Below are 26,300 nucleotides of genomic sequence, written 5' to 3' on the forward strand. Positions count from 1 at the left end.
TGCTCAATAACCACCCTGTCTGAGGCTGATGGGAGCTGGAGTCCAGCATCATTGGGTGTGGGTGGGTGTGGATACAGGTTCCCCACTTCTGCACTGGATAGTGCAAATGGCTCACTGTCTACTCAGAAATGTTCCCTTAAGTTCAATCAGACCTACTCCTAGGTGTGTTAAACCACCAGCAGCCCGTCATTAAACCCCACCAAAGCATATAATAAATAAAGCAGTTTTTACCTGGCATCTAAAAAGATATCAGATAAGGTGACAGGTAAATCAGGGTGAGGACCTGTAGTCGGGGAGCTACAATGGTAAATACCTAGCAGCTACCAGCTTAATATCTAATGATGGTGCATCTGGATCAAAGTCTCAGAAGTTACGGGCTTGGGCATTCTCTACTTTATTCATTCATTCATTTAATGTATTATGTGCTCTTCACCCTAAGGTCCAAGTGCAGGTTACAACATTAAAACACAACAGCACAATATTAAAAACAGTTTAACTCAAGTGGCCCAACTAAAAAAATTTCCATGACCTAAATTCATTTCTTAATTTTTTGAAAAGCTGGTCATAATTTCTATGGACAGCTGATTAATTTCAGCAGTAACTTTTAAACCTAAGTATTTAAACTCACCACACAATAACTTGAAGCCTGAATACAGCCAAACACACTCTTGATGTGGGACAATGATGGGCAATATAACCAATTTATTGTAATTTATTTTCAAGCCTGCTATTTTTGAAAAGGAATTTAAACTCTTGCATTCTGAAGCATTAAAAACATATCATCTGCAAAAAGATTAAGTTGATGCTCCTTCAACCATAATATCCTCAATACCTTTTGAGACCTCAAATTTATTGCTAGAACCTCTATTGCCACTGCAAAAAGGAGTGATAGAAGGCAGCCCTGTTTAGTTCCTCTATTAATAACAATACTATCTGCACGCTCTCCTTTAATTGTTATTCTTGTTGATGATGGTTAAATTAGATTTATCAGATGGAGGAATTTATCACTGAAATGCATCTTAGAAGTTTTTGGAGGTACCTCCATTCCACACCGTCAAATGCTTTAAAAGCAGCCAAAGAAAGTAAAAATAATAGTTGAATTAGTATGATGGGCAATAGATTATATTAAGAACTCTACATGCTGTCATTGGCTATGTTTCTGTTAGGGATATACTCTGTCTGATCTGGGGCTATATAATTGCCTATATAAGTACAGCCTTGCCTTAGAAGCCGAACGCCTTGCGAGTCAAACGTTTTGGTTCCCGAACACTGCAAACCTGGAAGTGAGTGTTCCAGTTTGCAAATGTTCTTTAGAAGCCAAACGTCCAATGTGGCTTCCACAGCTTCCGATTGGCTACAAGTCTCTGAACAATTACCAAGGAAAGTAATTTAGCATCTACATTAATTAGAGCTATAGGGCAGTATGACCCAACCTCCATCAAATCAGTACTGGGTTTTCGCAGTAGCACAGTTCTTGAAGATTTCCCCAACCAGAATATTGTTAAATGCAGGCGACACCCCACTTACATAGGGGTTACATTCCAGGCCTCTGTGCCCGTAAGTGAAATCATGTGAAGTAGGGAGCGCCCTCTAAACACCCTTTAAATGCCACTCTCTCTTCAATCCACATAAAAAATACTGTATCCAAAAATATCTACAGCTAGAATTGAAGCTCTGGGGCCACCAGGAGGCTGGAAGACACACAAGAAGGCAGCTCTTGCTGCTGCGCTACCCCACACATCCGCTGTTGGGTGGGAAGGCTGAGCAGCATAAGCAAATCCCTGCTGTGCCTCTGATCTCTTTGAGGCTTTGTCTGCCCTCACTGACATGCCCTTCAGGCTCCGGGGAGGGTGTCCTTGTAAGCCACAAGGACTCTCCAGCTCTCTCCCATTTCCGGGTTTGAATTATTTCCTGGTGGTGCACATATACATGGGAGCCCAGAAATAGAATGTGCATAAGGGGGGGGGATGCTTGTAGTAAAGTCAATTAGGGTAGTAAATAATCACAAAAGGCCTTATAAAAATCCATAGAAAACCCACAGCCCTAGAGAGTTACCCTTTGAAAGTCTGTTGATAGCATTGCACACTTCCTCCTCAGAGACAGCCCTGTTCAAAAAGTTCTTCCATTGAGATTAGAAGAGCAGTCTGAGTAAGATATGAGTCGATGGCCTCTGCAGATGATGAATTAAAGGAATATCGTTGTTTGAAAAGTTATATAAATTATTTGCTAATTGAAGGATTACTGTATAACAAAACACCTTGAGATGATTGAATACAATGAATTAAATTCATGGATCTCCGTTTCTTCAAGGAATGACCTAGCAATCCAGATGCCTTATTGCCAGACTCATAGTATAAACTTCTTGTTTAAATCACTAGAAACGAAAAGACAGTCCAAATGATCCAGATATGCAAATAAGTATGAATGAAAAGAATATTGCCTAGTAGTAGGATGGCAAAGGTGCCAGGTGTCATACAGATTGAAGTCATTAATAAGTTGTGAAACAGCATTGGAGTGTTTATATCTTTTTGTAGAGTTATTTCGATCTAGATGAGGATTTAGACATTCATTTAGGTCTCCTCCTAATATAATGCTTCCTTCCTGAAATGCCTGTAAGGTTTACAGTTAATCATTAAAAAAAACAAAAACCCTTTTAATTGGAATTAGGAGCAAAAAATATGCTAATTCTAAGTTTTTACAGTGAATTCTTCTTGAGCTGTGATTGTTGCATTGCAGGGGATGTACCAGATGAACCCTGGGGTTCCTTCAAACTCAATGATGATGATGATTTACCCACCATTTACCATAAGTTCCCAGGGCAGGTATCAGCAATTTAAAAATACAATATAAAAATCAATTTAAAAAAATCAAAGTCAAGAGAATAGAATGAGTTCCTAGATCGATGGATAGATAGATCACACTGAAAGAATCAAACAGCACTTCAGACACGTTAGTGCTGGTTCCTAGTCGGATATAGTTCGTCACTAAAACTATTTATTATAGTGACTAACAAAATAGAAATTTCAGATTCTTTAAAATAGATATAGATAGATAGATAGATAGATAGATAGATAGATAGATAGATAGATAGATAGATGATAGATAGATAGATAGATAGATAGATAGATGATAGATAGATAGATAGATAGATAGATAGATGATAGATAGATAGATATAGATAGATAGATGATAGATAGATAGATAGATAGATAGATAGATAGATAGATATAGAGAGATATAGATAGATAGATGATAGATAGATAGATGATAGATAGATAGATAGATGTGCTCGTGCAGATTAGTGATCAACTCACATCATTCTTTTTTTTAATCAGATGAATGTCCAGATGACTAATATATATAAAAAATTCTTTAGCTGTTTTTATTTTGTTTTGTTTTCTCCAAAGGCAGAGTGCAATGGCCCCAGGGAACAAAACCTTGCTTTCCCCCCTAAATAACTATATTGAATACTGCTTGTACACCTGACTCCTCCAGCAGGCATTTTCAGCCTTTCCTCCACCATTGTAAAAAGGCTGAAGTCCTCCGGATCCTGGAGGGGGATCCAGCTGACATGTGGTGTGGGATGTGTGCAGAATATCACTTAGCACGAGGGTCTTTTGATTTACCGTGGGGCTTTGTCTGCTGCCCATAGCTACTTCTCCCTGTGTTAATATTATCTTTACAGTCCTAAGAAGAGATTAGCTGTTCTGACCCTCGAGCGGATCATTAGAAAGATAGATCTTCTTAACAGCTATTATGTGGTTTGAAAAAAGAAGAAGAAGCAAGCCTGCTTTCTATTTTATGTTAACATTAGGATTATTTTCTGTGTACAAACAGCCTTGATGCCTGAGAGCATTAAGGAGCGAAAGAAGTCAGACAGGGTGTGGGTGTGTGAAAAACACAAACAGCACAATTAAAAACAGAGAAACGTTGTTCAAAGTACAGTGGGGATATTGGGAAATAATCGCCCACAAGGCTTTCTTTCCTTAATAGTGTTACTCTTCGTTCTTACCTGCATTCATTTGGAACTCTGCTATTTATATTTTTAAGCAGATAGATAACTCTAGATAAATACATAATTTCCAGATTCCAAAGAAACTCAAGGCTGCATACACAATCCAAAAGGACAATAAAATGTTGTCTTTAAATTATCATCCTGTCCTTCCCATAGGAGCCCAGGATGGCTAACTGTAAATTTAAAAACCCAGTGCAGCAGGCAGCAAGCAGTACTTGCACCATTTACTTTCGCTTCAGCTATGTATCAAAGGCCCGACCTAAGTGACATCAGCTAGGAGACAAATGGATCCCCACAAGGAGGGATTTCCGCAACTAAGGTGTCACCACCAAGAAGGCACTGCCCCACGGGTCATATACTTCGGAGGGACCACAAGCAGAGCTTTCTTCACCATTTAATGTATGAGCCAGTAGGAACTGGGGAGGCAATTCTTTAAGTCCTTGGGTCCCAAGCAATTCAGGGACCCTAGCACCAACACTGTGAACTGAGCCCAGTAGCTCACAGGCAGCCAATGTAGTGTTTTAAGGGTTGATAACAAATGATGCCATCTTGCTTCTTCACATAACAATCTGGCAGCAGCATTCTGCACCACTTGCAGCATTTCCTGGACTGCTGGGCCCCTCCCTAGGATCCAATTCTGCACTCTCATCCTATTCCCCCTCTCCCTCTGACTAGCCTTATCAAACCTCCATAGGGCTCATGACAGGGAGGGGGGGAGTTCCATTGCACAAGTGTACATTCTTGCACTGATGGAAGAGTTAGGGCTCATCCACATGTACCCTTTGCCCTGCATTTTCTAGGAGCACAGAACTATGCTCTTGAAGCACCATGTCTGGGTGTCCCCCTCCCTTTTCCTCAGGAAAACCCGCTCCTTAAAGCTGTATTGGAACAAACGGCAATTTGAGTCTTCCGTGGATTGCTGTTTGCTCTGGTTCAGCAGTAAAGAGCAGGTCATGCAGGGAAAGCGCCAGGTGCTGGCTTTTTCAAACATTGGGAGCTAGAGGTTTTGGCGGGTTCTGCAATTCCCATGTGGCAGGAATTTCTCTGAGGGAAAAGTTTCCCTGAGGGAACTTCTCTCATAGATCTCTTATTCCTGTGGCAAAGGAGGAAGAGGGCAGAGCGCTGAGGCTTTTTGGCTGGGCTCCCATAATACCCATCAAATGGGAGTCACACTCCCTCTTTCTCTCTCGCTGCATTTGGTGAAACCACCACATTTGGTGTGTCAGATTGTAGTTACCTGAACACCGAGTGTGTTCCTTCTTCGTTGAGCGGCCACAAAATGATTCCCTCAGACCTTCAGTTTACCTGTGTTAGTTCCCTCTGAGACTTAAGGGACTCAAGGAGTAAGGTGGCTGGTGAGGAATGCATCAAGTTACTGGGTCATTTCTTTGAAGAGATTCGACACTTCTCCTCAGAACAGACAAGGATGTGAGTAAACCAATGGTGGTGCTGGAATTTCAGGGTGAAAATGTTCCTCTTTGGAGAGCTGCCTTGGAACTCTCACCGAGGCCTGGAAGATCAGGGGAGCATTTCCAAGGCAACAGCCTCAGAAGGCCACAGTCAAATAAATGTATAAATACTAATACCCTCAGGAGTCCCCCCACCACCAATGAGGAATCAAAAACAGGTTCTTCCCTGCAAAACCGCCCCCCCAATACACCAGGGGTAACTTATTTATTTAATATTATTTATATACACTTGCTTGATAAGGGGGAAAAAACCTCAAAGCGGTTTACAAAACCAAGTGTAGGCTTGTATATGTGGTGGCATTTACAAGAGCAGTTAGTCCTTCTAAATAGCTATAGTTTGAAAGAAAAAAATAATTACCTCATGAGTCCATGAGGAGTTTTAGAGTTTTGCCAGAGGATGGATTGGAATTACCCTGCTGGATGAAACCACAAGATGAACTCCTCCTTTTACCTCTAGCAGATGCTTGTCTGCAACATTTTGTTGATGTCTCAATCACCGAGGTGCTAATGCAGAATTTCAAGGGTCCTCACTTTGACTTTTGCCACCTTGTAAAGATCCCACTTCATCTCTGACATGCTGAAAATGCCCCTGAGATGCGCTGAGATTCAGGATTCGTCCAAATGTGATGCACATCCCTACCGCCTTCATGTGACAAAATAATTTACACAGGCACATGGGGAGCTGGGGAGCATGTGGTATAGTCCTCCTGACAATGTGTCACTAAAGTCTCTATGGGGGATGATGTTGCTGAATACTTTTCCACGCCAAAAATTCCCTGTGTGTAGAAAACTAACACTTCTAGGTAGGTTAGTTTTTTTATTTATTTTGACATGCTACCTTGCTATAGGCAGGGATTTTAATTTTTATTCTTTGACATGGGAAGAAAATCAGATATACACCATCTAGACTGAGAAATAGTGCAGTCCTGAAAGGGCAGCACACAGTATAGCTTGCCATTGCTAATTCATAAAGCACCCTGGAAATCTGCTTGGAGTAAAAACACCTATGATCAACAACGATAACAAATACAAATATGGTTCAGCTCTGAACATCTTCTGAAAGCAGTGCAAAATATTTTCAAAACCCAATTTGGCTTTGGGCGTCTCAGGACAGTACTGTACAGTACTGTACACCTAAACATTAGGAAGAACTTCCTAACAGTAAGAGCTGTTTGACAGTGGAATTTGCTGCCAAGGAGTGTGGTGGAGTCTCCTTCTTTGGAGGTCTTTAAGCAGTGGCTTGACAACCATATGTCAGGAGTGCTCTGATGGTGTTTCCTGCTTGGCAGGGGGTTGGAATCGATGGCCCTTGTGGTCTCTTCCAACTCTATGATTCTATGATTCTGTGCACTCTGTTCTTGAGTTCCTCCTCTCTGAGCTCAGCCAAAACATCATGGTCCTCTTCCATAGCTCTTGCATTTCCTCATTCATCACAAGATGCTTCAGGCAAGGAGGATCCTTGGTGCCCCTCACCCTCTTTTTTGTTCAGCTTCTGAACACCTTATTCTGTATGGCATTGGTTCCCCATGTTACTACTTGGATGCCCCATTTGCACACACGGACTACTGCTGTCATGTGAGGCGACAGATTTGCATACTAGGATCTGTATGTCTGCATATATATATTCACGCAGTTAAGGATGTTCATATCATCTGAGTTGAGTATATGGGCACCCCAGAAAACCCGTAAAATATAAAGGAATGGGAACTAGGCCTTGTACCATCCTGTCTCTAGATACCAAAAAAACCCCACACCTCAATCCAGGCCCCAGCAAGATCACCAGCAGACCCTATCTTTCATCACCAATCTTTGAAATAATCTTGATGCAAACGATCTTCTGGTTTTGAAAGTAGAAGCATGGTGCAAACAGGGCAGCTTGCAAGGTTGAGGGTGCATTTTGGAACGTCTTGGAGGCCTACCAAAAGTTTTTTTCTCTCCCCTCGCTCTGTGTGTCTGTGCGCGCATTAACTGGCTAAGGAATAATACCCTCAGCTGCCAGTTGAAATGTGCTGCTCATGTAACAGGAAGAGTTTGTCAACTGTTCCCCTGCTTTTCATTAGAGCCGTGAGGTTTACGCAAGGCAGTTCTCAGGGGAGGGGTGTGCAAGTTCTTTGAAGTCCTTTGTGGTGGCTGTCTAATCTGGGGGAAGAGGATTACTTTCTTTCTGCCAGGAGCACATGACAGTTTGGTAATTAATGAGCATCATAAAATTCTCTTTTACCATTAGATACCCATTAGAAAACCTGGGACGGTTGTCATCTCAGACAAAACCATGCAGATTCTCAATTTATCCCGACATCAAAGGGAATCTCCTACTGTCTTATCCTGAATGCTCTAATTGTGTTTGCATTCGGCGTGGCTGGTGTTGAATGTGACTGAGACAAGTCTTGGTGTAAGGCGCAGGTCCCCTGATTCGATACACAGCCTGAGCCCTTGCAGATCTGGAAGGGGGGGCAGGGAAGCAGCACCCTAAATGTGGGGTAGGGCATCTGCATTACTCTTAAGAACCCCCGCTTTTCTTCTTACGCCTGCTGACTGTTTATAGTATTCATTTTCTGGTTTGAGAGCCTGGGAATTAATTCCACCTCCTATACAGTGTTGCGAAATGAAAGAAATAAAACATTATATATGCTTTTCCTTTATTGGTATTGCATTACAAGCATATTGTGTTCTGGGTTTCAATTCGTTATTCAGCTCAGAGAGCCTCTTGGGTCATCTTTGCTACATTATTCTGAAAGGACAGCATCATCTCCTGCTTTCTAATATGGTTTGCGGATGAATGTGTGTTTGTTTGTTTGTTTGTTTGTGTGTGTGTGTGTGTTTGTGTGTTTGTTCCTGCTGAGAAGGTTGAAAAGTATGAATCTGAAGACTTCCTTTGTGGCTTTTTCTGTGTGTATGTATATTTGAAAATGCTATTTCTTTCTGGAAAAGAACCCATGGACTTGTTCTTGAACCAAATTAGATCTCTCTTAGAAACAAGAAAAATAGACAAGTCATCTGTTTTGTATACTCTAAATGTAAGGCTCATTCACCCACCCCTTTGGTAGGTCAGATATTCAGCCTAGGCTTGAAATCTACACTGAATTCAGAGGAGAAGTCAAGGCAACATAAGCCTCTTTTCTCTAAGAGCGGCTGGTTGCAGCAAGTGCTGTTGTAATGAAAAAAAATATGCTTTCAAAGCAGTTTTGCTCTTACAAAGCAAGAAGAGACCAGCTGAGTCAGGGTTGCCAGCTGGTTTCAGGGAACTTTGTCTATCCTTAGAAGTTTTGATGATTAAGCGGTATATAAATCCTGTCAGGGACGCGGGTGGCGCTGTGGGTAAAACCTCAGCGCCTAGGACTTGCCGATCGTCAGGTCGGCAGTTCGAATCCCCGCGGCAGGGTGCGCTCCCGTTGCTCGGTCCCAGCGCCTGCCAACCTAGCAGTTCGAAAGCACCCCGGGGGGCAAGTAGATAAATAGGGACCGCTTACTAGCAGGAAGGTACATGGCGTTTCTGTGTGCTGCACTGGCTCGCCAGATGCAGCTTGTCACGCTGCCCATGTGACCCGGAAGTGTCTTCGGACAGCGCTGGCCCCCGGCATCTTAAGCGAGATGGGCACGCAACCCCAGAGTCGGACACGACTGGCCCGCACGGGCAGGGGTACCTTTACCTTTACCTAAATCCTGTTAAATAAAATAAATGGTGTAGAACATCATATGAGAATGCCAATTCTCATGCAAGTATAGCACTGGCTCGCCAGATGCAGCTTGTCACGCTGCCCATGTGACCCGGAAGTGTCTTCGGACAGCGCTGGCCCCCGGCATCTTAAGCGAGATGGGCGCGCAACCCCAGAGTCGGACACGATTGGCCCGCACGGGCAGGGGTACCTTTACCTTTACCTAAATCCTATTAAATAAAATAAATGGTGTAGAACATAATATGAGAATGCTAATTCTCATGCAAGTATAGCATGAGGAAATAAGGTTGTTCTTTAAAGCACATTTGAAGCATATGCTTTCCCACAAAGAATTCTGGGCCCTGGGCATAGAGTTACAATTCCTAGCAACCCAAAACAAACTATAGTGCCCAGAATTCTTTGCAGGAGGGGAAATGCATATTGAATGTGCTTTGAAGGTATAGTGTGTATGCATGTCTGCAGGTTTGTGGTTGAAGATGGGAGATGGTGCAGCCATCATATTTAAAATTCCTATTGTTTAATTGTGTTTTTATTTTATTTATTATATGTTGTATGGAATACAAATTGTAATACAACAAAATATGATATATGAGAATTAACTATATAATTGCAGTACAATAAAATGCAATATATAAAAAAGAAACAAAAAAAATAAACTCAACAATGATGCAGCATCTAGTGTAGCACAATATAAACTACAGAAGCATAATTTAGGTTACCAAGTGTAGCCAATGTGGTACCTTCCAAATGTTGCTGGATTACAACATATGGAGGGCTCTACATTGGCTATTTCTTATTTAGGCCATTAAGGTGCATAGCTGTCAACTTACAGATTTGAAAATAAGGGACCAGCAGCCTTGAAAATAAGGGACCAGCAGCCTTGAAAATAAGGGACCTGCAGCCTCACCTGTTCCAGGCACTCCAGTCTTCCTGTCCTCCTGCAGTCTGGTCAAACTCATGCTGGGTAGCTTCAAGAACACTGTCCAACCAACTTTGTAACCAGAGGTTCAACTGAATAGAATCTGAATCACATGCACCACAAGGCCTATGCAGCCTCAACTTAAGATGGCTCCCCGGCTTGGCTTTGCACTGCAAAGTTTGCAGCAGCACGTGCAACAAAATGGCATCCAGCATTCAAAACCCCCCTCAGCTTGCATTAACTAGCCACACACAAGGCATGCAAGCTCCACCCCCGTCATTCTTAGACTTCTTATTGGATGAGCAACACAGCCAAGCAACACAGTTGGAGCCTCCCTCCTCCCTGGCCGGCAGGGAGGGAGGGAGAGGAGCTGCTTCCTTTGAAATTTAAGGGACATCATTTAAGGGACATTTAAGGGACATCCATCAATAAGGGACAGCAGCGGGACATGGCGCTGGAATAAGGGACTGTCCCTTCAAATAAGGGACACTTGGCAGCTATGTTAAGGTGTTAGAGATGTGCAGTGAAATCTGGTGCATGTTTGTTGTTGTTGTTTAGTCGTTTAGCCGTGTCCGACTCTTCGTGACCCCATGGACCAGAGAACGCCAGGCACCTCTGTCCTCTACTGCCTCCCGCAGTTTGGTCAAACTCATGCTGGTAGCCTCGAAAACACTATCCAACCATCTCGTCCTCTGTCGCCCCCTTCTCCTTGTGCCCTCCATCTTTCCCAACATCAGGGTCTTCTCCAGGGAGTCTTCTCTTCTCATGAGGTGGCCAAAGTACTGGAGCCTCAGCTTCACAATCTGTCCTTCCAGTGAGCGGTGCATGTTTACTCATACATAAATAGTAGAGATCACTTCCAAAAACATGTGCCTAAGAATGCCACCCATGTTTCTACCCCTCCACGAAAAGTTAGGCATGGATTACAAGCTCATCCACATTTCCCCTTGTTCTGCGCCTAGAAAGCATGAGTCTGAGTGATTTCCCCCTTGCCCCGCTCTTTTCTCAGGAAAGACCCACTTTTTAGTGTTAAATTGGAGAAAACCTCTGGAGAAAACCTGAATTGCTGTTTGCTCCAACTAAGCGCTAAAGAGTGATTTTCCATGGGGAAAAGCAGCAGGACAAGAGGAAGTGTGGATGAGTCCTACAACAACTTTGGACTTAAGAGTTAGCTAGGTAAATTCCTGGAGGCAGGAATGGGGAATCCCCCCCCCCCAAGAGTGTATTCATTAATCAATTTGTATCCCACCCTTCCTCCCAAAGAACCCAGGGGAGCAAACATCAAAACATATATCTTAAAATGAAATAAAAACACATTTAAAACATAAAAAGAACATCTAAAAACATTTACAAAGGAATACCATACCATCAAGTGGCCAGTCTCTCTCAGCTATTAAACAAGAATGCCTTTAAATTTATCCTACAAATTGGCAATGAGGGAAGTGCATGCCCAGGGAGGGCATTCCACAAACAGGAACTACCCCCCATCATGAGGCATAGACAACCATGCCGCAGCCCGTGGTAGGCAGAGACAGATCTGATTGCAGGGTGAGTCAGTGCCAGAAGCTGGCTCACTTTTCAGTATTGCACAGCTTTTTCACTCTCTGTACCACCCTGTGGGGGGGTTCCCCCCCCCGGCCCCATGTGGAAGAGGAAGCAGTTCCTGGAGGGGCCACAGAGCAAGAGTGGGTCCACAACACTTGGATAGATGAATGATGACATTACAGTGGCCTGTCTAGTCCAGCATCCTGTTCTCACAGTGGCCGACCACCAGACACCTGTGAGAAGCCTGCAAGCGGGACCTGAGCGCAACAATGCTTTCCCATCTTGCAGTTCCAACAATTAGTATTTCCTTCATCATGGCTTGTAACCATTGAGAGTCTTGTCCCCATGAATTTGTCCAATCTCTTTTAAAGCCATCCAAGTTGGTGGTTGTCACTGCTTCCTCTGGGTGCAAGCTCCACAGTTCATCTTTACGCTGTGTGATGAAGTACTTTCTTTTAAGTTATCCTGAATTTTCCAACATTCAGTTTCATTAGTTCTATTTTACGAGAGGGGGAGAAAAACCTTCCTCTATCCACTCTTTCCATTCCATGCATAATTTTATAAACTTCTATCATGTTGCTGCTTTCTCGCCTTTTCTCTAAACTAAGAAATGCTGCAATCTTCATAGTTGAGTCGCTTTATCCTCAGGGTCATTTTGGTTGCCTCGTCCTACTTGCCTCACTTTTCTCAGCTTGGGCCACCCATTCCTACCTGTTAGTGTGTTTTTATCCCCCAGGCAGTAGGTGACAGACCTCTGCAGAGGCCAGCTGGCTTCTTGTCTGTCCTGCTTTTTGCTCTTTGCTAGCGGCAGTCTCTCCTCAGCCCTTCCTGGAAATGCCAGAGATTGAACCTGGGACCTTCGGCATGCCAATCAGGTGCTCTAACCACTGAGCCCCAGTCCGTTCCCTGTATCTGCAGTGCTTGGATTTGCTAGGGCTCATTTCCGAAGTTCCTCACCACTGGATCTGGAGCCATCAAGTGGCAGACGGGACATACGTGAACTGATCCCACATCTGCTGTCAGTCTGAAGATGCTTTTCTGCAGACACTAAAGCAATTATTAGCATTTACAGTCTCTTGTTCACGCGCTTTCATTTGTATTAAAAATAACAACAACCCACTTTTGCCTGGCTAAAATTAAATGTTTAACTCTTGCCCTGTGATGAAAACCCTTTCCTTTCAGTGGTGGCAGAGGCAACAAGCAACCAGTTCACTAGAGAAGGGGGGGGGGAGTGAAACACCCTCTGAGCATTGTTTTTGGACACAAACATACACAAGTTATTAGAACATAAGATCAAAGGAGATGTCCTACTGTGTTTCTTTCAATGCTTCCTTTGTGCTTGTATACTGAAGCCTGGTAGAGAGTTAGAACAGGAGGAGAGGGAGGGAGAGGAAACCCTTTGTACAAAGATACTTGTCTCGGAGAGAAGCTCATAAAAGGTGATGTGAGAAAAGACGCCAGGTGGAGTATAAACCACCCTTATTGTTAAGAAATGCAAATAAAAAAAGCCTCATCTATATTAAAACTTCCTCCCTTGTCATTTCTTTAGATGCTAAAGGATTATTGAAGTCCTGGAACTGCTAGTTCCAACCCCCCCCCCCCCATTCCCCAACTCCCAATTTTTCTTTTGTTTTCATCGTAATATACCATGCATGATTGCTGGTGAAAGTTAAGTTTTCTACTTTCTCAGCAAATAACAGTAAGAAGTTAAGGGAGGAAACCTCATTTCAGCAAAAATACTTGCAGGAAGCAGGGAGAAAACAAGACTTGAATTGGAACATTTTGTTTTAAATAAATAAATAAATAATCCTAGCGTTTCTGGGTGGGTTGTTTTTTTTTAAAGTAATGCATTCGATGAATGAGATTATCTGATGTCCCATATAGCTTAAAGAAAGACTGGTCTGTTGGCTGATGGCTTAGAGTTGTTTTGTGGTGAAGGGGGGGGGTCTGGGAGCTGTAGTTTGTTAAGGGTGCTAAGAGTTGTTTGGAGACTCCTTGTTCCCCACACTGAGCTACAGTTCTTAGACTTCCCTGTGAAGAGGGGATGGTTGACTCTGGGAACTGTAGCCATGGTGTGTGTGTGTCCGTCTTAACAACTCTTGGCACCCTTAACAAACTACAGCTCCCAGAATTCTTTGGGCGGAAACCATGAGTGTTTAAAGTGGTGCCATCGTGCTTTAAATGTATGCTGTGAATGTGGCCTATATAGTGTGGCACTGGAGCATCGTCATGTTGAGTGCGTGGTCCCTGATTGGGTGGGATCACTCATATCATTACAGTGGTACCTCGGGGTTACATATGCTTCAGGTTACATACGCTTCAGGTTACAGACTCCGCTAACCCAGAAATATTACCTCAGGTTAAGAACTTTGCTTCAGGATGAGAACAGAAATCGTGCTCCGGCGGCGTGGCAGCAGCGGGAGGCCGCATTAGCTAAAGTGGTGCTTCAGGTTAAGAACAGTTTCAGGTTAAGAATGGACCTCCGGAACGAATTAAGTACTTAACCTGAGATACCACTGTACTTCAGGAAAGAGGAAAACATATCAGCAGCCAGAGGTGTGGGGGGATGTCAGAGAAGCAGGAACCAGAATAAGCAAAGGAGCTGCACTTGCATTAATGTGGGTTGAAATAAAAGCAAAATGAATAAGATAACGGAAGAAGAAAACGGAAGGTGCACCATCACAGTCAGCTCAGCTACTTAATGTTTTTGAAAGGGCTGCTGCCACAGTTTCTGTTTCCTGAGAAATCTCTAAATTTTCACCATCACAACATATTACCAAGAATTAACTTTCTGCAGAGAATGGGTCACTAATGCATCACTACAAAGTGAGTTTTAACAACTCATTTCCCTTTTTGCTCTGTGAGCTTCTGGAGAGGTTCACTTACAAAGCACCCAAGTACTGTACTGTCTTCATTAAAATTCTCTGGTTCTCTGGTTGCTATCCTTCCTCCTGTAATGTGAAAAGAGCAGCTGTCTCAGGACACCTCTCTCTCTCTCTCTCTCTCTCTCTCTCTCTCTCTCTCTCTCTCTCTCTCTCTCATCGGAGCCTGAGATTGTTTTAGGATAAAATGCGGATCCCTTTGATTACAGTGAAATGTTTTTGCCTGATCTGTCTGCCGTACATAAAAGTGTGGTTATATCATCACCTTAGTAGTACCTCTTTGACCCCATGTATTTGATGACAGATTGTCACCTGGTTTCAACAAAGGAACCTACAGGGCCGGTTAGTCAAAGGAACTTTCTGCTTTTCCTCCTATATTTATTTCATATTCTTGTTGCTATGAGTCTTCCGTAAGCCACTACTTATAGGTAGAATATGACATATCCTTCAGTCTATTAACAAATGAGCTGGGAGCAAGCTACATGCTAAGGTCGAGTACATAATATACATTTAAAGCGCATGGCTGGGGAGGGCGGGGTATAAATAAAAAAATATTATTATATTATTATTATTATTTCCTCCCTCAGATAATTCTGGGTACTGTAAGACCCTTTTGGAGGATCTCTAGCATCACAATTTTACTGTCAGTTTCTGGGAATGTAATATAATTGTTGAAATCCTTCCAATTGCTTCCAACAGACTGTCAAATATTTGTTTAATCAGGAGACAGCACTACTAATTATTAATACCACATTTCTCGCTTCTGGCTGGGTCAGGAGGCAGACTACATAATGTCCTCCCCATATTCCAATAAATGTGTGCCTACTCATTGTATTACTAGAAGGTGATAGTGATAAATTATTTTTCTTGGGGTTCCCTCCCTTGAAGAAAAATGAAACTCCATCTCTTTTCTGTTGTTCTTTGGGGGATGAGAAGCAAACCCAGGACACTGAATCACCTTTGTTTTGTGTTCATTCTAGTTCATTTCCGTTATGAAGTTTCGAGGGTCCGTGTTTTCTTTGACTTTATAGCCCCAAGGAATGGTGTGAAGGCACATGATGCAGCATCATTTCTGAAGCTAAGCACGTCGGGGTCTGGTCAGCATCTGGATGGGAGACCACCTGGGAACCCTGAGCTCCATGGAAAAAAAGACACAATGCAAATGTAATAAATAAGCAAGCATGGACTTCGCTCCATTGTAAGTTCAGTGTCACCCCTGCAGAGCACAGTGTAACATCACAGGAGCACAATGTAGCTTAGAATGGGATTCCATAGACATACGTTTGGTCTTCTAGCACTGCAGCAGTGTTTAGGGAATTGACATTTGGCCAGTTATGCCTAACTAACGCTACAATAATGGATCTCCTATCTTGCCTTGTATGGGGGAAAGTGCATACCCTATACATGATCTAAGGAGCTGCATCTGAGGTATAATTAGGGCTGCCATACATCCAGATTTTCCCAGACATTACCGGGATTTCAAAAGTGGAATCGACATCCCAGGGGAATTTCTGAAAGGCAGTGCTTTGTCCTGGATCTTAGGCAAGTCAATAAAAAAATTGTGGGGTTTTTTGTGTGTTTTTGTAACAACTTTTGGGGTGTCCTGGTTTTTCCTTTTTGAGTATAATCAGCTGGAAAATCTTAATAGTACATATTTATGTTATGTCTACAAGTCTTTGTATTTTTTAAATTTTGTATATTTTAGTGAATGGTGGAGAGGGACTGGGCCATTGTAAGAACTGCCTTGTTGGAATAAACCATGGTCCTTTCATTAATCTAGAAATATGTTCTAAAGATAGGCCAGGTCAGTGCCAGATTTACCCAGAAGGTCTGTAGCTCAGTGATAGAGCACCTGCTTCGCATACAGAAGGTCCCAGGTTCTGTTCCTCAAGATCTGGGAGAGACTCCTGCCTGGAACCCAAGAAAGCACCGTCCATCACTGTAGACATTAATGAGCTACATGGACCAGTGGACCCATTTAAGACAGTTTCTTATGTTTTCAGCTTTTAAATGACTTAGGTGACATGGGCCTTTGTTTTTTAAATCTCTTATTCATTTTCAGGGTGCAGCAAGTTCTATCTCTTTACTTCTCATCTTACTGGTTTTCTATTTCACTTTTTGTAGGTGGGATACCTCAGATAGCAAAACACGAGACTCTTAACCTCAGGGTTTGAGCCCCACCTTGGGCAAAAGATTCCTGCACTGCAAGGGGTTGGACTAGATGACCCTTGGGTTCCCTTCCAACTCTACAATTCTAGGATTCTAAGTGTTTTTCACATATTTATTATACACCATTCAGAGAACTTTATGTTATGGGGAGGCAGCATACAAATGCCATAAATAATTCCACACATGGCATTCAAAAGGTCTGCTGGTTCTGAACACTGAACTGCATCAGTCCATAGATCTATGGGAAATGTTCATAGATCTGTAGAATGGGGCATTGCATTTTATGTATATTTAAATGGTAGGTGGTCACTGCCGATGGGAGCCAAACCAAAAGTGGCACCTTGTCCTGCTGCCCCCAGTTTAAAGGGCCAGCCAGGGACTCAGCGAGCTGACAAAGCTGGAGCAGGCTAACCTGGGGCCCTTCAGAGCAACTGGGGCCCTTGACATCCAGCTGGTGCTGGATATGCCAATTTTTAAAATCAGATGGCAGCTTTTCAAACAATCAAACCATAGAACAGTCATCCCCAGTGCAGACAATAGCAAACTCATGCTGCCTGTGTGTGTGTTTTGTACAGCTTCCTTCCTCTTTCTCAGCTCCCCTTTCTTTCCAGAGCAGCAAGAAAGCAATTTCCTTTCTTCCAAACATTATTTATACATTTATTTCCCCCCTCCAGATCTACACGCATACGTTTTCTACTACAAATAATCTCTCTCTCTCTCTTAATGAGCATGTAAAAGTTCAAGAGTGCGATCTTTTTGCGTTATTTTAACTCTGGCACAAATTTAATTTCCCATCATCAGATGGGAACAGGTTTATATTGCATGAGGGGTTCAAAAGGGCTTTCTTTCAGCGTCAGCCCCTTTGCAAGAGTTTTTGCGCGCTCTGCACTAATGAAAGGGCAATGGGGGGAAAAACAACAGCCACCCCTCCGTCTGCGTCACAGATTTCAACCCTTCGAAAAAATTCCACTGCGGTCACAGGGTTACATGAGAGGCCCCTTTAATCATTATTACAGTTTTATGAATGGTGTGCTTTACTCTGATATTTTACTACACATCACTTCTTAACATGCTCCATTGAAATTGGGGGGAGAGGAGGAGGAGGAGGAGAAGAAGAAGAAGAAGAAGAAGAAGAAGAAGAAGAAGAGAGAGAAACAAAAGACTTTGTGTATTTGAAAGACCCTGTGGTTACGAAACGTCATTGTAATTATACTGTGACACCCCCCACCCAGCTCCTCCAATCCTCAGAGCCTGCTTGGTTTTTGACATCCTTTGGTCCGAATTCCATTGAAGCCGGAAGATGCCTGAACAAATACAGAGTTAAGGCCTCAGGATTTTACTGTATGTGAGGAATTGTTTTCACTGATACGTTTAGGCTGCGACCCTCCAGCAGGGGAGGGAGGGGGAAAGAACCAAAGGCAGTTGAAATGCCCTATCCAACGCCCTTCTGAGCCCATGCCGGCAAGGCGGATGTAAGGACAGAGCAGTGCTTTTGCACATCCCATCTCTTTATCTCTTTTGTGTTCTAACAACTTCCCTCCAATTGGAAACAATGGCAGGAAAACACACTGCCGCAGCTCCAGAGCTGTATTATTCCACAACTGCAAGAAATCAATATTTTAGTGTAGCGGCACCCACTATCAATATCAGACAGGCACCTTCACTTTGTATTCTTTTTGGCACTTTTGAAAAACATTGCTTAGACAAGCCTACCTAGTTCTTTAGGATGCTGGCATGTTCTTAGTCTATTGCTGATTTGTAGTTTTCTGAGTGTTTTAATTGAAAATGCCAGTGTCTTATTATCTTGTCAAGTGCTTTGAGGCTTTTTTACAATCAAACGGTATAGAAATTTTATGAAATAAATAAAGAGATCATCATCATAGTGCCAGTAGCAATGAAAATAGATTTATACCCAATCTTTCCTCCAAGGAGTAAAGTGATGCACATGGTTCTCTCCCCCCCACACACCTCAAACTTATCCTTAAAACAAACCTGTGAGTCAGGTTAGGCTGAGAGAAAGTGATTTACCCAAAGTCAACCAGGGAATGTCATGGCTATGTGGGAATTTGAGTCCTAGTCTCCTAGTTTGACACTATGATCACTGTACCCCACTGGCTCTCAACTGGCTGTTTCTTTTCCTATTTCCTTTTCTTTTCAGTGGTAGGGTACATGCTCTGCATGCAGAAAGTCCTAGATTCAATACCCAGCAGTTCCAGGTAGGGCTGGGAGAGAACCCTACCTGAAACAATGGAGAGCCACCATCAGTCATCTTTTCTGACCTTGTACAGTGGTGCCCCGCAAGACGAACGCCTCACAAGATGAAAAACCCGCTAGACGAAAGGGTTTTCCGTTTTGGAGGCGCTTCGCAAAACGAATTTCCCTATGGGCTTGCTTCGCAAAGACTTTTGCCCCCCGCCGGCCTTCAGAAGAGGTCGGGGGACAGACTGTCCCCGGACCTGGTCTGAAGGCGGTTTCCATAGGAACGCATCAATTGATTTTTAATGCATTCCTATGGGAAACCGTGCTTCGCAAGACGAAAAACTCGCAAGACGAAAAGACTTGCGGAACGAAATAATTTCGTCTTGCGAGGCACCACTGTATGTGGCAACTTTCTATGAACATTTCTGAATACAGAGGTGGGAATGCAGCAATCATGGGATAAGGGTGGGAGCTCAGCTAGAAAAGAGTTCCACCTACTCCAGACAAACCTTACCTCCATGAAGGTGTGCTATGAAGAAATACGACCCAATTCATCCAATATGTTACAGGGTTCTGAGAGGATTCATGGCCCTGGACCAAACGTGAGATCACCTGCCACCAGATCGAATGTTTTCAGCTGACATCCACATACTCCCTTCGCCCCCCCCTTTCTTGGCAACCCAGGGTGTGAAATAGTTGTAGCCTTTGCCAAGAGGCAGGGGGAAAAGAAGATTTGTGTGATGCAAAATGTCTAGGGAATCTCTGAGGACAGGATCACATTATCTCTTGTTAAAATATTATGGAAATCAAACATCATTGTTCATTAGGGTCGTCTGTGTTTTATTTATTGGCTCAGGGCTGACTGCAAGCTGTGAAGGGATTTTTAAAATAAAATAAAAATTGAAGCATTTGGCTATTTCATAATCTCTTTTCTCTGCTTTCTCCAGGTGAGCTCCAGATCCAACCACTTTGAAACTTTCATAGAATTTTTGAAAATGAACAGACAGGAATGTTTTAGGCTGGGCCTGTTTCCAGATTTCTTTTGCATAGCGTGAGTTGATGGCTTGGAAGGTAGTGAAACCTCCCTCTTCTTTTTCTTTTCTTCTCTCCTTCCTTTCAAAAAAAATTTGAACTCATAAGCATTTTGCTTCTCTTTTATCTCTCTTACCCGAATCCCCCCCCCCGCAAGGAAACAAAATTTTCATAAAACGGGAAGTAATTACCAGCCACAAGGTTGTTGTTTAAAAAAGAAAAGATGGATAATTCTCCCGTATAACATATTGTATCTGTAGCTGTAGGGCCCAGTTTCTGACCTAGCCTACAACCAGTTCCTAAGTACACAAGAAGAGCCCTACTAGATCAAGCCAAGGGCCTATCTAGTTCAGCATCCTGTTCTCACAGTGGCCAACGCAAAGCCGCTACGAGGACTCAAGTGCAACAGTGCTATCCTCACTTGTGATTCCTAGCAGCTGGTACTCAGAGGCATAGTCCTTAGCCAGCATGGTGTAGTGGTTAAGAGCAGTGGACTTGTAATCTGGTGAATTGGGTTCGCTTCCCTGCTCCTCCACATGCAGCTGCTGGGTAAGCTTGGGCTAGTCACACTTCTCTGAAGTCTCTCAGCCTCACTCACGTCACAGTGTTTGTTATGGGGGAGGAAGGGAAAGGAGAATGTTAGCTGCTTTGAGACTCCTTAGGGTAGTGATAAAGCGGGATATCAAATCCAAACTCCTCCTCTTCTTCTTCTTCCATATGTGGAGGCGGAATGCAGCTAGTGTTGTATCTGGTGGCCACTGACAGCCTTATCCTCCATTAATTTGTCTAATCCTCTTTTAAAGCCAACCAAGTTGCTGGACCTGGACGTCTCGACTCAATCTTGTGAGAGCAAACTCAGCTATGCACTATGTGAAGAAGTACTTTTATTGGTCTGTCCTGGGTCTTCCAACATTCCATTCCATGGAATAATTCCTAATTCCAGTATTGGGGGGGGGAGGGAAGAGAGAGAGAGAAATGTCTACCCCAGTAGTAGCTGGTGAGGTGGTGCACCATTACACTCCTGGCTTCACAACATACCAAGGCCAAGGGAGAGTTATAATAATAATAATAATAATAATAATAATAATTTATTATTTGTACCCCGCCCATCTGGCTGGGTTTCCCCAGCCACTCTGGGCGGCTTCCAACAGAAATGAAAAATACACTAAAATGTCACATATTAAAAACTTCCCTGAACAGGGCTGCCTTCAGATGTCTTCTGAATGTCAGGTAGTTGTCCATCGCCTTGACATCCGGTGGGAGGGCATTCCACAGGGCGGGCGCCACCACCGAGAAGGCCCTCTGCCTGGTTCCCTGCAACTTGGCCTCTCGCAGGGAGGGAACCGCCAGAAGGCCCTCGGAGCTGGACCTCAGTGTCCGGGCAGAACGATGGGGGAGGAGACGCTCCTTCAGATATACTGGACCGAGGCCATTTAGGGCTTTAAAGGTCAGCACCAACACTTTGAATTGTGCTCGGAAACGTACTGGGAGCCAATGTAGGTCTTTCAAGACCGGTGTTATATGGTCTCGGCGGCCGCTCCCAGTCACCAGTCTAGCTGCCGCATTCTGGATTAGTTGTAGTTTCCGGGTCACCTTCAAAGGTAGCCCCACGTAGAGCGCATTGCAGTAGTCCAAGCGGGAGATAACCAGAGCATGTACCACTCTGGCAAGACAGTCCGCAGGCAGATAGGGTCTCAGCCTACGTACCAGATGGAGCTGGTAAACAGCTGCCCTGGATACAGATTTGACCTGTGCCTCCATGGACAGCTGTGAGTCCAAAATGACTCCCAGGCTGCGCACCTGGTCCTGCAGGGGCACAGTTACCCCATTCAGGACCAGGGAATCCTCCACACCTGCCCGCCTCCTGTCCCCCAAAAACAGTACTTCTGTCTTGTCAGGATTCAACCTCAATCTGTTAGCCGCCATCCATCCTCCAACCGCTTCCAGACACTCACACAGGACCTTTACCGCCTTCACTGGTTCTGATTTAAAAGAGAGGTAGAGCTGGGTATCATCTGCATACTGATGAACACCCAGCCCAAACCTCCTGATGATCCCTCCCAGCGGCTGCATGTAGATGTTGAAAAGCATGGGGGAGAGGACAGAACCCTGAGGCACCCCACAAGTGAGCGGCCAGGGGTCTGAACACTCATCCCCCACCACCACTTTCTGAACACGGCCCAGGAGGAAGGAGCGGAACCACTGTATGACAGTGCCCCCAGCTCCCAGCCCCTCAAGACGGTCCAGAAGGATGTCATGGTCGATGGTATCAAACGCCGCTGAGAGATCCAGCAGAACTAGGAAACAGCTCTCACCTTTGTCCCTAGCCCGCCGGAGATCATCAACCAGTGCGACCAAGGCAGTTTCAGTCCCATGATGAGGCCTGAATCCCGACTGGAAGGGATCCAAATGGTCCGCTTCTTCCAGGCGTGCCTGGAGTTGTTCAGCAACCACTCGCTCAATCACCTTGCCCAAGAATGGAAGGTTTGAGACTGGGCGATAATTGGCCATCGTGGCCGCATCTAAAGATGGTTTTTTAAGAAGCGGTTTGATAACCGCCTCTTTCAGCGGGTCTGGGAAGGCTCCCTCACGGAGGGAAGCATTCACCACCCCACGAAGCCCATCGCCCAGTCCTTCCCGGCTAGCTTTTATAAGCCAGGATGGGCAAGGATCCAGGAGACAGGTGGTTGGCTTCACTCGTCCAAGCAGCCTGTCCACATCCTCGGAGGTAACAGATTGAAATTGATCCCACACAACTTGACCAGACAGGACTCTAGCACTCTCCCGCCCCGGCCCTGCTCCCACGGTGGAGTCTACTTCTTCCCGAATCTGAGCGATTTTATCTGCAAAAAAATTTGCAAAATCATTGCAGGAGAACATGTGGCCCGTACTTATGTGGTGCGGAGAGCTTGGCATGGTGGCAACATCGGATTGGCTCCACTGCGCTGCTCCACACAAGTTCCCTGTGTCCTGTCCCTCATATCTCCCTCTCAATAAGCGCCAGCAACCCACTGTGTTGGGAATCTGGAAGAACAATAGTGCCCAACCTGTGCCACCTCACGGGGTATTACTGCTCTTTCCACTTTCTCTATATCATGTATAATTTTATACACCTATCTATCATGTCTCCTCTTACATGCCTTTTCTCTAAGCTGAAAAGCCTCAAACATTCTAACTGTCCCTCAGAGGCGAGTTTCTCCAACCCCTTGATCATTTTTGCGGCCCTTTTCCTTTGGCTTAGGCCTATGCAACTTGTGAAATGGCAGAAGGGGAAGCCTCCAACCTGCTCTGGGAATGAGTCGCCAATTTGCATTTCTTTCTTTCTTTCTTTCTTTCTTTCTTTCTTTCTTTCTTTCTTTCTTTCTTTCTTTCTTTCTTTCTTAAAAAAATTATATCCTGCTTTTATTTATAAGCTCAAAGGGTTGTGAGGTAGGGGGGCTTACTAAAAAGTTCACTGAGTACATAAATCACAGTCAAAACAGCCCAAATGACTAAAATTGGTTTCATACGATAAAACCAACAGCAGAATAAAATGAAGTTCAGTGTAACAGAGGGAGATAACTGAGCCAGCTGCGTTAAAGGCTTTAGCATCTTATCTGATGCTTAAAAGTGAGGGAGCCAAGCCAACCCCTCTGGGGAATTTACACTTCCACTCCCCAGCCACTGCAATAAGGTACCCCTGCCCGTATTGCCACTGCAATAGAAAAGTTTAATAAATCTTTGAAGAATTACCAGGATTGGCTTCTGGTTTGAAGGCACCACTGCCAAAACACCTTCAGGTGGATCCTCTCTTACCTCCGGTGCCACTACCCTTGCCCTACCATGGCTTTACTAGCAGAAGCAGCAACGGCTCCCAATGGAGCCACCACTGAAATTTCACACAGGGGCTCCTAACCTCCCCCCCACCCCCGGTGTCGACAGTATTGAGCAAAATGGACCCAAGGGCTGACTCAGTAGACGACAGCTTCCTATGTAGTCCTGAACTTCTTGTTTGTTAACCTGTTGCCATACTAAGCATTGCTCCATTCCTTCAAAGGGTGAGTCTGGGTGAAGACAGGTAGCAGTTTTGCAAAGTGGTAATTTGCCACTGTGTGCATGCAAACTGCTTAATAAACTGGTTGTTTGTTTACACGAGATGAAAAGACTCTTGCCACTCCCTTCTTCCCTAGTTTTCTCATTAAGCTAAAGAGCTTGGTCAGGTAGATGGATACCTGTAAATCTTCCCTTGATTTGAGGAAATGCTTCTACTTGAACCAAACCCCCAATTTCAGCCCGATTTTCATTTCAGGTGGAATTGGGAGTGGAGGGGCCAGCACTGAGTACCAACCTTCCACTGGACCATCTCTGAAAACGTCTAGTTTTGTTTTAAAATGTTGATCTGAAAATTGGATTGTTAACCCTGGAGCTAATCCTTAAGTATATTGAGTCCCCATCAACAACTGTATGCCCAGGCCCAGGGAGAGAATAAATTTTGATTTATAAACGCCACATATGCGCTCATGGCCAAACTTGGAAAACATGGAGACAAATTAAAATGAAGAATAAGCTACTTCTTGAGAATGCATAATAGTGGTCTTTCCTAGCTCACTGCTAGGAAACTTTTGTGTTTTCCAAGTTGATTTACTGAAGAATTATCTGAGCTGGTTTACTCTGAGGTGGTTTACATTGTTATGTACTGTAAAATAGGTTTAGTATTTTACCCCTCTGCCTGGCATGTTCTGGTCCATGGGGGTCACAAAGAGTCGGACACGACTAAATGATTAAACAACAACATTTTACCCCTCAGTGACCCATTTTTTGCCAGTCATATCAAATTTGATTATTTATGTAACAGAAAAATAAAACAAGTGGCTTTTCCTGTGAAATACAGGAAGGTGCATTATAGGCTACAGGTCCAGCTAGCACAGTATTTTTGACACAATAGTTTGTGAGGAATGCTAAGCCAAACTATGGCTAAGTGTGAATGCATAGGCGTAACCAAGGGGGACAGGGGGCACCTACCCTCCCTAGATCAAGTAAAACAATAGAAATACTTAACTGTCCAATCACGTTGGTTCTGCCCCCCAACAAAGTTCTCCTCCCCCCAAAAAGAATCCTGGCTATGCTCATGTGTGAAAGCACAGTAAAATATGCCTGCTTCACACCTACTCTGAAAGCTTAGCCTTATGTGTGAACCTGGGTTTGTGGTTTGTCTCGCCCCAGACAAACCACAAGATGCCCCCAAGGTTCCCATTGTCTGGGGAAGACAAACCACAAGCCCAGATTCACATGTAACATTGGCCCAAGCATGGCTCAGCTCCAGGTAGAACAGAAACAGAAGGATAAAGAATGAAGCAAATGCAGTTTTTACCATGCGTACCGACGCGCACACAGGCACATTCATACACACAGCCATGGTTTAGTTGGGCGCTATTTATTTATTTAAAGCACTTATAAACCACACTTTTGTATAAAACATAAAAAGGCTGTGTACGGGGGGGGGGGGGACGGGACAATGGCATTACAATGAAAATGTCAAACAAATCTGTAAGATGCGTGAATCAGGCCAGTAGAGTCTTAGCTGACCTAGGAGATGCTCTAGCACTAAGCTAGGATCTTTGCAGCTGGGGAGCTGTAGTTGAGTGCCTCCCACATACCTTGAGATAGAGGGCTTCCACTGCAGATATTTAAGTACTATGTATATGTGTGTGTGTGTTTGTGTGTGTGTGCCTAAATACACACCTTTAATTTATGCTCTGTAAGTGTGTGGTTTTGTACTCACTGTGCCTTTCTCTTTCAACAGGTTTTTTGTGTGTGATAGTTAATTATGCTTCTCAGATTTTAGAATAATTTTAAAATGTTGTGTTCTCAAGTTACAGCGATGGTTTTAAATTGCAGTCGTTTACACTGTGTTACACAGTGCAGTTCTAGTTCTGTGGGGCGTACACTCAAGCAAGTGTGGGATTGCCATATAATCCTGAATTTTATGTCCATTGCAGTGTAAGGTGCCCTGTTTATGAATGTAGAAAAATGTGATAAGCTACATACCCTACAACCAGGGTTTCCCACTTGAGTGCTTTGTTTTTGTCCATTGTTTTCTCCTTATATTAGATTGTGCTTCTTAACATGTACATTTAATAAAAAACTTGCAAAATATCTTCTTTTTTAAAAAAAAGGTGGCACGTCTCCTCCAAGACACTACCAGCAGCGCTCATTTTTGTCTAAGCACTATTATGAAGGATAATGTAAAAACATAGACCAATGTATTATTATGTAACAGTTCCTCAAAATGAGTTATTTATTTAAATAACTATAATTGTGCACGTGTTTCCGCATTTCCTCAGCTGCATTTTGCGTTTCTTGAAATATATTGTAAGCAACATTTGGGGGGTTCAGGGAAGGTGGAATAATAGT

The 26,300-nt window shown here is 43.8% G+C and overlaps 1 long non-coding RNA gene across 1 annotated transcript; it reads left to right on the plus strand.

Annotated features, from left to right (window-relative positions):
• Positions 1-5,337: 5,337 nt before the first annotated feature.
• LOC309377177 lies at positions 5,338-26,232 on the plus strand. The gene is made up of 4 exons (XR_014171469.1): positions 5,338-5,443; positions 15,539-15,705; positions 19,823-19,926; positions 26,063-26,232. It is a non-coding gene; the product is annotated as an uncharacterized lncRNA (long non-coding RNA).
• The last annotated feature ends 68 nt before the right edge of the window (positions 26,233-26,300 follow it).

This window comes from Podarcis melisellensis, assembly GCF_964234715.1.
Source record: "Podarcis melisellensis genome assembly, chromosome: 8".
NCBI classification, from domain to species: domain Eukaryota; kingdom Metazoa; phylum Chordata; class Lepidosauria; order Squamata; family Lacertidae; genus Podarcis; species Podarcis melisellensis.